The sequence below is a fragment of the Physcomitrium patens genome, chromosome 11 (genome assembly GCF_059467195.1).
Source record: "Physcomitrium patens ecotype Gransden chromosome 11, ASM5946719v1, whole genome shotgun sequence".
In the NCBI taxonomy this organism is placed as follows: domain Eukaryota; kingdom Viridiplantae; phylum Streptophyta; class Bryopsida; order Funariales; family Funariaceae; genus Physcomitrium; species Physcomitrium patens.
In genome coordinates, this window is record NC_143420.1 from 2,158,511 (window position 1) to 2,173,628 (window position 15,118).

Below are 15,118 nucleotides of genomic sequence, written 5' to 3' on the forward strand. Positions count from 1 at the left end.
AAAATAAAATCAAAATCTACTATATATAAAATGATAAGGTGTGTAATTATGTCGCAACATTCTCTTTCACACCTTATGATGTCATTGTCACTTTTGTCTTATATAAATAATTGTAATGGCAGATTTGCACATGGTTGATGATAAAGAGACAATGTTGTCAATTCTTTATCAATTTTGCCACATCACTCTTGTGAGAAAATCCACTATTTGTCTTCACTTCTTCCTCATTTTTTCTTTTTTTGACATATATAATTTTTTGTTGTATAGTTGTAGTCTACTTATTCTTTAGTTTGGTTCTTGTGTTCTTTTCTTCAAAGTTGTTATAACATAGTATCACAAACATGAATCTCATAGAACTAAAAGATCAATATATTCTTCTTTCACTTGAAATAATTAGAGAATCATTCAAAGATAGTATGATAGTAAACTAAAATAACTATTACCAAAGACAAGAAAACTAGAAAGTCTCAAAATAAGACTAAAGACTAGAAAGGCCTTAACAAGAATGAAGAAGGCTTCACTCTTGCCTCTATATATACTATTGAATTAAAAACTATGTGGCAACGTTCTATAGGACCTCCAACATGTGTCCAATTTATAAGACATGTACCTTAACTTGCAAAACAAGTTTCTTATATGCATGCTACATTATTAATTTATATCACAAGCTACCTACACATATAATACATGACTAACTTGTTGGCCAAATTTCTAACCTATCAATCAACTATAAACATATATAAAGTCAAATACACATCTATGAAGTTTTTCATACCTTACAAGTTAAGATATGTCTCTTGTAAATTAAATACATATTAGAGATCTTATAGAATGTTGCCACATATCTCTTAGTTAGATAGTATATAGAAAGACAATAATGAGGTTTTTTCACTCTTGTCAAGGCTTTTCTACTTCTTAATTTATTTTAAGATTTTTAATTTTAATTTTATTTTTATTTTTATCAATAGTCATTCCAATTTAATATTATACTATCATTAACTAATTCTTCAATTTTTTCAAGTGACACAAGAGTATTTCGATCTTTTAATTCTTTGAAATTCATATCTTTGATAATTTGACAAGAGTGCTAATTCATTATTCTTGTTTTATTTTTAAAAGTCAGTAAATTATTCCACTTCTATTATTGTATTTTAAATAATATAGATTATCTATTTTTAAATTAATATTTAATTTTCTAATAATAGTTAAATAAGTATAAATTAAGGCATGACAATACTTTCTAAATTTTTGAAAGCTTATTCATTTAGATCAAAGTCTATGCAAATTGACACAATACGTTTTAAATATCTTATTGAGTAAGAAAAGACTTAACATTGTTAAGAAGAATTATACATATATTGTAGAAAATCTAAACACACTACTCAACATTGTCCAAAGAAGCAACATAATTATAAAATGAGAAGCATGGTTGCCAAAAAGAATGATGTGTTAAAAAATATGTTTTTCCAACTACAATAGGGATTATGCAATTGAAATCTTACATAATATCAAATAAAGGTCATATTTTTTCTTTAAATTCTTCATCTTATTTTTATAATAGAAATTTATTTATGACTAAAAAATTATTAAGTCTTTGTTTTATTAGATTCAACAATCTCAACTTGTTATATAGTTAAAGCTTTTGTTAAAAAATAAGAATTATCTTTAATTAAAAATAAATAAACCTGCTTATATAAAAAGTCATAAATAGTCATTTGTTGTTCCTTAAAGATGTTATCTATGAAACAATTCCTTTAGATATAACAACTAAAGATCATAATAGCTTAATAATATTTAATATCATTAGATCTTCTTTTAATTTAATTATTTTAGGATTACTATAATTAAAAAAGTATAATTTTTAAATAGATTAAATTTTTTATAATCTTGATTTTTTTATAATTTAGCTTAGAATTTTAATAAATCAAGTAAAAATCCATAAGTCTAATATAACCAAATCTTTATTTATAGGTGTAAAAATTCTTATGCATGTTGGAAAAGAAGCGTCAATTTTTGTTATATATGCTACATCTATTTTTGATTGAAAAAATACTTTAAGAAGTATTTTAAGCTAGTAGTAAGATTATTAAGATATTTTTGAGAAGAAAAACATAGATATTCTTCTAAAATATTATTCCTATAATTGTTCCATTAATCTTCAAGAAGGTACTCAACCACCATTTGGACCAATCTATAGTTCATCATAGATTGAATTAGTTGCATTTAAGGATTGTATTATAAAAAAATTGGCTAAAAACTTCATATGCCATTTCAAATCTCTAAGAAGATTTCTTATCTAATTTATAAAGAAAAAAAAAATAGATCTTTGCATATATGTATGGATTATGAAAGACTCAATAAGATTACCATAAAAAATAGATATCTTTTACTTTTGTTTTTAAGACTTATTAATTAAATTAATCAAACAAAAATCTATACAAAAATAGATCTACAAAAAGCATACAATCTAATATGCATTAAAAAAAATAATGAATAAAAAACTGTGTTTTGAAATAAGTATGAACATTTTGAATATAATTTCAAGCCTTTTAGACTCACAAATGCATCGCAATCACTAACCAATTCTTTCGAATAGTAAAAATGAGTGATAATGTTCTCATATAAAATGTTCCTCTGGTATTGGCATTATCAGTTTTTGTTGCCATGGCCTCCACCCATTTGGTGATATAATCAGTGGCTACTAGAATATAACATTTATGGCCATTTTGAGAGGTAGGTGAAATGGATCCAACAAAGTCAATACCCCATTTTTCGAATGGTGCCTGTGCCAAAATTAGTACCAATGGCATTGCAGAAGTTCCAGTAGGATGAACAATTCGTTGACAAAGATCACAATGACGAACATATTGGTGTTCATCCGAAAACATTGTTGGCCACTAATATCCAGCCATTAAAGCCTTATGTGCGGTGCTATCACCCGCAAAATGTCCTCCACAACTGTCCAAATGACATCCTTCCAAAATTCTATGAACTTCACTTTGAAAGATGCAATGGTATAAAATTCCATCTCTCCTTTGTTTGTATCAGGCATCTCCAATCATGGTATATGGCACACTTTTTAAAATCAGACGCTTCTTTAATTTTTCATTATAAGAATTTAAAAAAGTCTGAAATATTAGATATTGGATCAATTTTCTATATTTGGGTGTAATGACATCCATAGCAAATAGTTGTGCATTCGAAAGAGTATCATTTATCAGCTCATTATCCAGTATATTAGATAAATGGGATAAGTGATCCGCATTGGCATGTTTCTTGCTGGATCGAACATTAATCGTAAAGTTGAATTCTTGGAGAAGTAACACCCATCGAGCAATTCATCCATTCAATTGAGGTTTATTTATCATGTACTTAAGCGCATCATGATCAACGTGGAACACAAATGGATATCCAAGTAGATAGTGGCGGAATTTCTATACAGAGTAGATCATTCCGAAGACTTCTCGCTTGGTAGTATTATAATTTTGTTCTGCAACAATGAATTATCGGCTCGCATATTTTATGGGATGATCTAATCCTTTTTCATCCTTTTGACTGAGAATGGATTCAATAGCAACATTGGACGCGTCCACATAGACATGAAATGATTTTGTCCTCCAAAATAATCTAGTGCTCACACATGTCGGTTGGAATCCCTTTCAAATCCGCATACGACCATGCAAAGGTAGATTTGTGACGAACAAAAAATTATTTTCAAGCATCCAATTCTGTACCTATAATACCGACATATATTTTAATTAGCTATGGTGTTTCGTTGGTGCCCAGGTTAATGGATTGATACACAGGGTCTTCAACAACATCTGATTTAATCGTCTTCTCCTGATATGAATATCTTGTATTATCCGACATATGAGAACTATCCAATTCTGGTTCCAATGTACTGACTCTATTGATTGCGCGATTGTTCATCTATTTGGCAATAGCATGATCTGAGTTAGTCGCATCCTTTGGATGCAGTAAATATTTGCCGGGACCTCCACATTGGTAGATTCTTGTCTTTGTTGTTGAAGTGTTTTGTCCTACCCCAAATTACGGTGAACCTATAGCATCGTCATCTTCTTCAATCGATTGACTCTCATTGTTCAATATAAATTCTAATTTTGGCAATTGAGATTCTCCATGATATTGTACTTGGTACATCTGTAGAACATTCTGGTGACGGCCTTTTTGAATTGTCAATGTACCTCACCCTCAATTGTTCTTAGCTTTGGTTTGATAAAGCCAAAGTCTGTCCAATAAAATGGGATATGATAATGTAGAACTCTATAATCGAAATACAATATAATCAATTTTATATGTCAATCCCACAATTACATTGGCAATATTGCATAAGATTTCCATTGGCTTTATCCGACTATGATCTGCCATTTGTAAGACCAATGTCGTAGGTAGCAAATGCTTTAGATCCAAGTCCTCCATTGTATCCGCGTTCATTAAATTTATACTGAAGCCACCATCGACTTGTATCCTTGGAATTAAAATGCCATCCATTGATACATCGATTATTGGTGCTCTCGGATCTGGATTTAAGCTAACTTCATGAATTTCTTTAGTATAGGATCTTCATCTTATTAACGCTGAATTCAATATAGATCAACATTTCGGTGCTACAACCAAAAGTTGCTTCATTATCATTAAAGGTTGAATAACATCCAAATCCTTCAGAATGTCGTAGTGTTCCATATTGAGAGTAAGTCCTAATACTCTTTTACGTTTCATTGGTTTTGATTTTACTCCATTCGGCAACAATTCCTTTCTGGTGATTGAGATTGTCGCTCGTAACTTTGCCAACTTTTCTATCACTAAAGGTTTCTTTAATGCGTAAGATCTTTTATTGAGCTGTACAAGTATTGGTAATTGGTCAATTGGGATCGTTCTTCATGGTCCCGATAAATTGGCACGTGGAACTGAATTGAGTTCCTTAGTCTGTTGAGGTCTTAATATTGGGATACATTCCAATATTGATATTGGTTCGTTTAGCCCCATGGACGATGCTACTTACTCTCCTGCAATTCGTTCATCGAAGTCTTGAATTGGATTCTTATCTTTTTATTGGCCTCTGGTAAGCACTCCGTTCACCACCTCAACACAATGTACTAATTAGTCTTGTTGAACAGGACCTTTGTCCTCCGCCGGTTGGCTTGTTTACATTTGCTGGTCCTGATTATGATAATTAAAGGGCGTATTGCACTGCTGATAAGTATGATCAGACTCCTTACAATTTCCACATATTAGAGCATAGTCATCACTGGCCCTTAGATTAGAGCATTCACTAGCATAATATCCAATTTGTTTGCAATGCTAGCAATGAAGTGGTCTCCTGCCAACTCTTTCAGGGATATTTGGTGTCTCTACTGGTTTATAACAACTGGGTCTGTTCTATGTTAGATGAGTAAAAGATCCTGGTTGATCCATTATTACTGTAGACTCTGGCATTGGCTTCGTCGTAGGTAGATATTGATGATATCCTAATTGATTCATTGCCAATCCGTGAATATTGGATATACTTTTTTGGTGAAATTCAGAGTTGAGAAAATTGGAATAATTCATGTTTTATTTATTTGCTCAATTTCCATTCCAACCAAACCTATTATTCATTTGTACTTGATTGACATTCCACGAAGTTGATTGAGTCATTATCTGATTACTGAGTTGTTGTTGCTTTTGTAAATTCCAATAGTTGGTGGTAATATGCTTGCTCCCACAAAAGATACATTATATAGTCATTTGGGGTGGTGAAGGACATTCTGTTACTAAATGACCTTGCCCCTTACAATTACTGCACCAGACATTGGGATGCATATTGGTTGGTTTATGCCTTTTTTCTTTATCCTTGGCCAGATTCATAGCCAATTCATCCATTTTTTTTGTCAATGTTAACAGCAATGATTCATTGGAATCCCTTGATACCAATACATTTGGCAATTCTTTCGTAGGTATTGGTTTTTGATATGTCGAATAAGGTACATACAAGTGTGATGATGATGGTGGTACAATTTGCAATGGAACGGCATCCACTATTCCCTGTAGAATTGTACCATAATCATTCCTTCCCAGATAACTTTCCAATGCGTCATTCCAATTTGTCATTTGATAACCTCCTTGAGATGGAATCATCGTCGCTCCAACTGTTAAGTTCTGGTCATAGTGACATTCCTCCCATACTTTTGCCTCCTCAAGAGATGATGCAATGGTGGCTGATTGGGCCTCTTTTACAAACATCTTCAATTCTGGTGGGTGTAGTCCATTAACCAATATGGACAACACAAATGATTCCGACATTTGGTTATTTGGCCATTTTCAAAGTATATCTGCTATACGACCATAATATGACTGTACCACTTCCCCTGGCACCATTCTGCTATTCATTAATTTTTCTCTAAGACGTTCTTCAAAACCAATTGGTCGAAAATGGACTAAAAATATATTTTTCAATGCCTCCCAATTGATAAATTGTTCCATAGGTTGGCAGTTATATCATTCAAACGTTGTGTCTTTCAATGTCATTGGCAGCCATTTTAACCAAATATCTTGAGTTCTATCATTATTGGCTACACACGCCATCAAGAATTGAGACAAATGTTGATCTGGATTCGCACTTGGCAAACCCCAAAAAGTAGGTAATATCATGATGCTAGTCGTTTGATCGCCCACTACACCGATTTGAACTACAATCGGAACTGTTGGTCCTCCGGACACCATTAAAGATGCCAGTGTTCTGCTCAATTTCTTATTAAAATAAAAATTGTCTCCCGCAAAAGTCTTTTTCGAACTTCTAGGCCTTCTCAATTGACTATTATTATTTCCAAATAATTTTACTAGTTGAATATGAGATAAAAATGATAGGTTTTGATATACTCTAAATTGGTCTTTATTGGCAAGTAATTTATGCTGATCTTCAGAACCAATCTTGTTAGAATTGGACGTATCTCTAATTGGGAAAATACCCAATGGGGTACCTAATTCCTCTGTGCCTTCCTCGCTTTCCGTTAACAGCTTTGAGAGGTATGCTGGACTATTAGCAACGCTCCCCGCGAGTGCTCTTGGCAATTTCTTTAACAGTATATATTTCTGAAATATTAGAGGTCGATCGTCTTCTGGATACGATCAAATATGCCGACAATCATGCAACCATGGCTTAATCCAACTTTGTCGATGCTTCTTTTTCAATTTATGATCTCCCTCGTTATGCAATAAATTTCTTGCTTGCGATCACTTTTTTCTTTCCTTTGATTGCTTTATTCTCTTTGCTGTTAAATTCTCATTCTTAATAACCATATTCTTTCATTATTTCTACTGAGTTTGCTTCTTTATTTCCTTTACAGCTTTGGTAGTTAATTCCTAACACTCAATAATGTTGTCAATCCTCGGTAGCGATGCCAAAATGTGGTTGTCATTTTATTTATTTCGAAAGAAACCGCCTAGAATAAACCCGTTGTCGTATTACGTGCTTTCCTGCTCGAGAACGTGCCGGGCGTCTGGCTGTAGAAGGTAGTATGGAGATTCGCCGATAGTCAAGCAGTCTATCAGTTTTTGACTGCTGGAATATAAACGACTGCAACAATGTACCGTAAATCTATACCGATGCTCTTCGACTGCTTGTCGAAGTCCTTTTTGCCCCAGCCGGTAGGTCTCTAGACGTTACAGAGAACCCCGTACAATCCAAACTGTTAACCTTCAATACTGCTTTGTACTTACGATCTTATATCCACTGACTGTCTTGTTAGATTAACCCAATAAATTTCATTCACTCCGCATACTCAATCCTATAGACACCTTTTTAATCCTTCAATCACAGACGTAACTCGATTTCACAAAACAGTCAAGAGTATTCAAACCCACTTCATTTAAAAATCCCGATTCACCATTACAACACTGACTTCAGCAGCGATTGCTTTAGTCTTCCCCAAAACTCTACGAAGAAGAAAAATCCAAATTCTATGTCTTTCCTTCCCCGATCCGAAGCATGAAGCTCATCTCTCTAATTCCCTTGATCTTCAAAAACCTCCAATAAAAAAAACCGAACTGGTAACCTTGCAGAAGCTTGAAAAATCCTTCCCCCCCCCCCCAATTTCCCCCAAAAAAAAACCACCCCCAAAACTATATCCCACCTAACCTTATCCTCTGAATTTCTTCAATCTTCCGTCTTAGATCCAGAATTGGCTCCCACCTCAAGCTTGGATCCGAAATTGGCTCTTGCCGTCAAGCTTTCTCCTCCGTTTTTGCCTTTAAGAAATCCATTTACCGAAAACAACGTTCTCTGAGACGGCACAGAGAACAGGACAGCCTGAAACAGAATCGAACCCCGTAATCGGGACCACATTGAGTCGCCCGACCAATTCAGGTCCTATATTGGTAAAGATGCCCGTAGTAACCTGGATGTTCCCGTAATTGGGTCAAATTGGTCCTCGCGTCAGATTGGCTAAGACCCGTAGTAAGACCTGGATTTCCCGTAATTAGACTGCATTGGGTTGACCGGCCAATTCAGGTCTCATATTGGATAAGAGGACCCGGATTGGATTATCGAAATTGGATCCAATTGGCTCCTCGAACCCGTCTTGTGAATTGGTCCTTTTCTTCCTGCTGACTCTCGTTATTGGGATCGAATGGAGCATTTCAGTATGCCCCGGCTGACTGTAACGGAGTGATTGAACCTGACCACTCAGTATTTGTACTGGAGTTGGTCGATGCTCCCAATATTCGAGGTAACTGAATATTAATAAAATTCCCCTTTCTTTTTATTTTCACTGTATAATCGTGTTACAACACGACATCCACCCCCTCTAAACCTGTGCATCCTCCGGTATGCACCAATTTACCCAATTGTTGTTTGATTCAGAATATATCCCCTACGTCTTTGTCCAGTTCATCATCGTCACCTTCATTATCCATATCACTTTCATCTTCTTGCTGCGGAATCTCTGTACCTTCATTAAGGTCTTCCATATCCATCTCCGCGTGTCTTCGTTTAAATACTTTTACTCACTTCCCTGCAATTGGTATTTTCAATTTTGTACCATCTAACTCCCGTAATGAGTAAGTCGCATTATCATGAACGGTTGTTACAACATATGGTCCAAACCAACGTTTTGAAAATTTCCGCAAAGTACTATGTTGATTATCCAGACTATTGTCATAAACAAGTACCCAGTCACCTTCATCGATTGCTTTTGGTCTCAATCGATGTTGCTTATCGAATCGCGCCTTGTTTTGTAACCTTGCTCTTTTTAACCTTTCCAATGCTATCTGGACATCTTCCGTTCTTTGCTCCAATTGTCGAATCCTAATAGCCAGAAGTTCTTCTCTTGTCAATCCATCTTCCCATGGTAGCATACTCCAAGTAAGTACCTTTTCTTCAATCGACATAATTGGTTTTTGACCTGTCATAAGTTCTACTAGCATATATCCTGTCACCGAACTATGTGTTGTTCGATCAGCCGATAATGCAAATGACAAAAGCCGTGGCCACTCTTTAACCTTCCCATTACAAGCTTTAACCAATGCTTTCACAATTGGCAGGTGACCGCGTTCGCTTTTCGCATTCCCTTCCGGATTATAAGCAGTAGTCAGTGATAGTTTAACTCCACATCTTTCAAAGAACTTACGAGCTTCTTGTGCATTTAATTCTCCACGATCTGCAGTGATTTTTCCTACGCACCCGTAACGGCAAATGACATCTTCAAGCAAAAATCTACAAATCCCCTCTGTAGATTTTGTCCTCAATGCTCTTCCTTCTACTTGATTTGATAAATCTTCACGAGCTAAAACCAAATATCTCATCTGCCATAACCCAACCGGCATAATAACCAAATCAACAACCCATTTAAAATGAATAGCCAGAGGATACGTAGGATGAAGACCATCTCGATGTCGGATATTAGAATACGATTGACAGATTTCACATGACTCTACAAATGAGAGCACATCTCGATACATATTTTTCCACCAATATCGTTCCTTGAGTTTAGCAAAAGTAGCCCAGATTCCTCTATGCCCTGCCCATAAACTATCATGAAACTCCTTTAATAATTTTAGTTTTTCTTCCCTTTTGCCTATCACTTGTTGTGGCATCCCAATTCCTTTCTTCGGTCTCTTCCATAAGAATCCATCTCGAAGTAAAAATCCATATGCTTTTTTTCTTATTTGTTTGAATTTTTCTGTAGACCAATTCTCCTGCTTAGACAAGGTATTCAAATAATGACCAATATCCAATAATTCTCCTTCATAAGATTCTTCAAGAAATAGCTTGTCTTCTCTGTTGAGATTTGATATTGAATAGAATTTCAATCCGACATCATCAATGTCTTCAACCATTTCGTCCCCCCTCTCGTATCTTGCTCGAGATAGCATGTCTGCTACTAAATTGTCATTTCCAGTGATATGCTTAAATTATGGATTTAGTGACTTAATATAAGCAATCCATCTCAACATTGCAATATCTGGCGTTGAACAGTTAATAATCATTCCAAGCAATGGCAAGCAATCTGTTTCAATTACTACTACTGCCCCAATCAAATAGTCCTTTTCAGCTTTCATAGCCGAAACGACTCTCCAAAGTTCTCTTTTGACTTGCGAATATGCACGCTGACGAATACTTAAAACTTTAGCCCCAAATCGAACTGCAAATCTACTCCCATTCGAATCATCTTGACCCACCGCCCATCCAACGGCAATTGCACTAGCGTCTACAGTAAGAATCACTGGTCTATTGCACTTATAATCAACCTTCCTCAATATTGAAGGTGACATCAATAATTTCTTCAATCTTTGCATTGCCTGAATATGCCTTTTTTTCCATTCAAATCGGTAACCTTTGCGTAACAGTTCATATAATGGATCCGCTATGTGAGCAAAATGAAGGATCCACATTCGATAAAATACACATGCACCCAAAAACTTGCGAACCTCTGTTAAAGAACCACAATCCTCTTTCATCCTTCCAATTGTATCAACTTTAGTCGGATCTGGTTTTCTTCCGTAAGATCCGCATAAATGTCCAACAATTACAACCTCTCGCACTCCAAATACGGACTTCATACCCGATAATGTAAGATGAACTTCTCCAAGCCGAGTTAAAATCTTTTCACAATCTTGTATATGATCAACAACATATCTGCGACATCCCCTCGTATCTAAAGTTTCATCCTTGTCTCCTTCTCTGCACCCTTTTATAGGAACATCATCCAGAAAAGGCATAGTCTTTTCCGGAATAAAATCTCTCAATACCTTATTCATCCCATTCATCATATGCGCAACTGAGTTGGTCGTGCCTTGAGGAAGAGTGCACATTCTAACCAATCCAAGAGGTGTTCTCATCGTTGTCATATCTCTACTTCCTTCAGCAAGTTGAAATTGATCATAACCTGAATACAAATCACCCATTGAATAGATCGCCCTTCCAGCAAACGCCTCACAAATTCATCCACAATAGGTCCTATTCCTGCATTCCTGACAGTTACAGCATTCACCGGCTGCATATCTTGAATAAACCGCAGTGACCCATTCTTCTTAGGTACCGTAACTCATCGACTAGAATATGGCGCAAATGAAGGTTCTAATATTTTCATCTTTATCCTTTCTTTCAATAGTTCCACCAATTTAGGTAAATGTGCCCTCGGTACTGGAATTGGTCTTAGATTCCAAGGTACATGCGGTACAGTGAAGATAACCATAGGTGTTATAATATTTGGATCCACACACCCAATTTCATGAGATTCGAAGGCAAACGATCTACCATGTTTAGCCAACATCTTTTTGAAGCAAGTAATTTCCTCCGGCAATAAAGAACCATCAGAACCAATCTTCAATTCTTCAAAAGTCTCTTCAGTAAACTGATGTCCAATACTCATTGGATCTCTTAAACTTGCTTCTTTTGATGCTTCTTCCATTTGTTCTTTAGAATCCTCTAGTAATGGTCCGGCAACAGGCTTTACCTTCTTATCTGCCGTTTTATATCTCGTCTCTACTGTGACTTCTGGTGCTTGAAAAGATTCAAGCATGGTATAAACCTCTCTCGAATGAATCTCAACAATCTTATCATTATCCTCTAACCCAATAGATGTAATTAATTCCAATGAATCTTCCAGCCCATTTTCTTCATAAACACCCAAAATCCTCTCATCATCTTGCAATGTACCTATCTTGCGTAACTGTCCTTCAATATCATATAATCTTTTTCTTTCTTTTCTTTTAAAATCATCAACTTTCTTATACATAATATTTCTATTCTCCAATATACCAATAAAACTCGCATCAAAGGCACCTTCATCTCGCGAGAGTACCTCTTCTTTTGTACCTCCATAATCTCGCTTTACAGTGGTACCTCCCCAAAATCCTTAAATCCTTCAACAATCTTTGGCAATGGTTTCTCCCTCAACCTATCTCGATTCCGTTCATGGTTAGGAGGTACTGTTAGAAATTGTACAGCTTTCCTCCCATCTTCGCTCCGTACCCTTGCATAAGCAGAACCATTGTCAAGTACTTTTGTTTCCATCCGTGTTGCCGTGATATAAGGTTGTCCTAAAATCAACGGATAAGACGTTGTATCTTGAACGAAGAAATGTTGCTCCGTCGCAACATCCCCAATCCGAATTTTGACATCTGGACAAGCTCCATATAATTCGCCTCGTGTGTTATTAGCTGCTCGTATTGCCCATCCATGTTCCATATCAATTGGCTATTTTTGCTTCTTATAAAGATCTTTAGACATGAGATTTATTTCAGAACCATGGTCGACCAAAGCAACTATTGGTTCTTCTATATCTCCTACTTTCACCAATACCTCAGTAGTTGCCCTTGCGCAAAGCTTTCGAGTATAATGGCTCAAAGTTTCCATTTCCTTGTCACTAGAATCTTCGAAACGTACTCGCTGATTATACCCATTCTTTTCATTTGTTGGTTGCTTATAACCAATATCAACCTCTTCTTCATCTCTACATATTCTTGCATCAATAGCATGACTCATTCTAGTTTTGCTCATTAATTGCCTCTTTCGCTTAATGCTGTCAATGATAACATCATGAAACTCCTTCTTTGCAATTCCCAAGACTTCTTTCAATGTGAATTCCACCTTAGCGTTTAATATACGTTCTTCCAACACCCCTTTCAAATTTGTTGCCGCTTCAATGTCAGAAAGTAGCTTATAAGCAATTGATTTGCCCTTATCTTTTGTCTCCGTTGTTTTTTCTTCCAATGATGCTGAGGTATCCTTTACAGGCAATTCTTGTGAAGCTGCCTCCCGAGCCTTGTCTCCTCGAGTTTGCCTCTTAAAAGAATTTCCTTCTCTAGTATCATCAAAATTTCCTCGTCTTTTTTCTTCCATCAAAGCTTCATGTTGGCTCTTAGCAATATATGCATGAACTGAAAGAGACTCAACAGGATCCTCCCAACCTGTTCTTCCTCGTATTGTAGCTGCAGTTTTCAATAACGCTTCTCGAGGTAATTTCCCTTCTTGCATTGTAGAAACGGCAGAAGCCCAAAACTCACTAGTTTTCGTACTTCCACCAATTTCATCATCTACTCTAGCACCATAACTTGCACTTTCTCGTGCTACTGTTTCATGCTCTTTTAAGTAATCTTGAACCAATGCTCTCATTCCTCCCTTGCCAAAATTGGTTTGAAGAAGATCCTCCCTATCTTTCAATGCTATCTTCCCATCTTTCCAGCAAATAATTCCCTGCCGTATCATATTATTAAATTCATTGCAATCTTTTCTAGTGTGTGAAGCATCATCACACCAAATGCATCTTTGTACATATCCTTATTTTGAAACATTCTTCGAATTGTTTATAGAAGTATTCTCTTCAAGTCTTGCCAATTTGATTTGAAGATCTCGCATTCCTCGTATAAATTCTTCCATACCCATATCTGCTTTCTTTGACAAGGATGTCGAAGGTTGAACTGTAGGCATTGTCGGTGGTGTTGTACGTATTGGAGCTTTGGGTGCTTGTACTGTTTTCGGAATATTGCTTCTATCCTTCCTCCTTTCTTTTTTTGTAAGCAACCCCACCGCATCTTCAACGTTCTTCCACTTCGTGGTCAATCCTTCATCTTCTTCTTTGTCTTCAAGAAGGGGTTCTAATATCTCTTGCAATTCTCCATCAGCAGCTTGAAGAAATAGATCAACTTTGTTCGGCTCCAATGTCAATTTTTCTACCTTCGATAATTGAGAGTACTGCCTCTCAAATTCCCTTAGTAGCTCTGTTGCTTATAAATTCTTATTGGGCCGTTCAATCCATCTCAGAAACAGCTTCTTAGTAATGCGATCAGAATCTTCCAAGAAATATTCGTCTTTCAATGCATGTGAAAAATCCTCCCATTAATTCCCACAACGATCCGTAATCGATGTAATGTGGTCCCTTATCTCCGGTATCGTGGCAAGTCTAAAATAGTGCAACCGTTTTCTTCTCAGAAACCCGATTTAATTCCATTTCACGAACCTAACATCTTAAATACCTTGAAATATTCCTCCCATCAAATTGATCAATTTTATTGACCACTGCTTGCAATGCTTTGGTTGCCAAATCTTCCTTTCGATCATTGCTTTGCTGTTGCTGCATTGACAATGAGAAGGCTTGAAACAAACTAGCAATAGACGGATCCATGTGCATACCTTGTCCTTCAGAAGACTCCCCACCAGAAACTTCTCCCAAAAATCCTTCAAAATTTTTATTTTCGTTTTCCATAAAAATAAAGAAAAAATCAACCGAAATCCAATACCTTCTACCTCAAGCTTTCACGTCGGGTTCACCACTTATGTCGTATTACGTGCTTTTCTGCTCAAGAACGCGCCGGGCGTCTGGCTGTAGAAGGTAGTATGGAGATTCACTGATAGTCAAGTAGTCTATCAGTTTTTGACTGCTGGAATATAAACGACTGCAACAATGTACCGTAAATCTATACGGGTGCTCTTCGACTGCTTGTCGAAATCCTTTTTGTCCCAGCCGGTAGGTCTCTAGACGTTACAGAGAACCCCGTACAACCCAAACTGTTAACCTTCAATACTGCTTTGTACTTACGATCTTGTATCCACTGACTGTCTTGTTAGATTAACCCAATAAATTTCATTCACTCCGCATACTCAATCCTATAGACACCT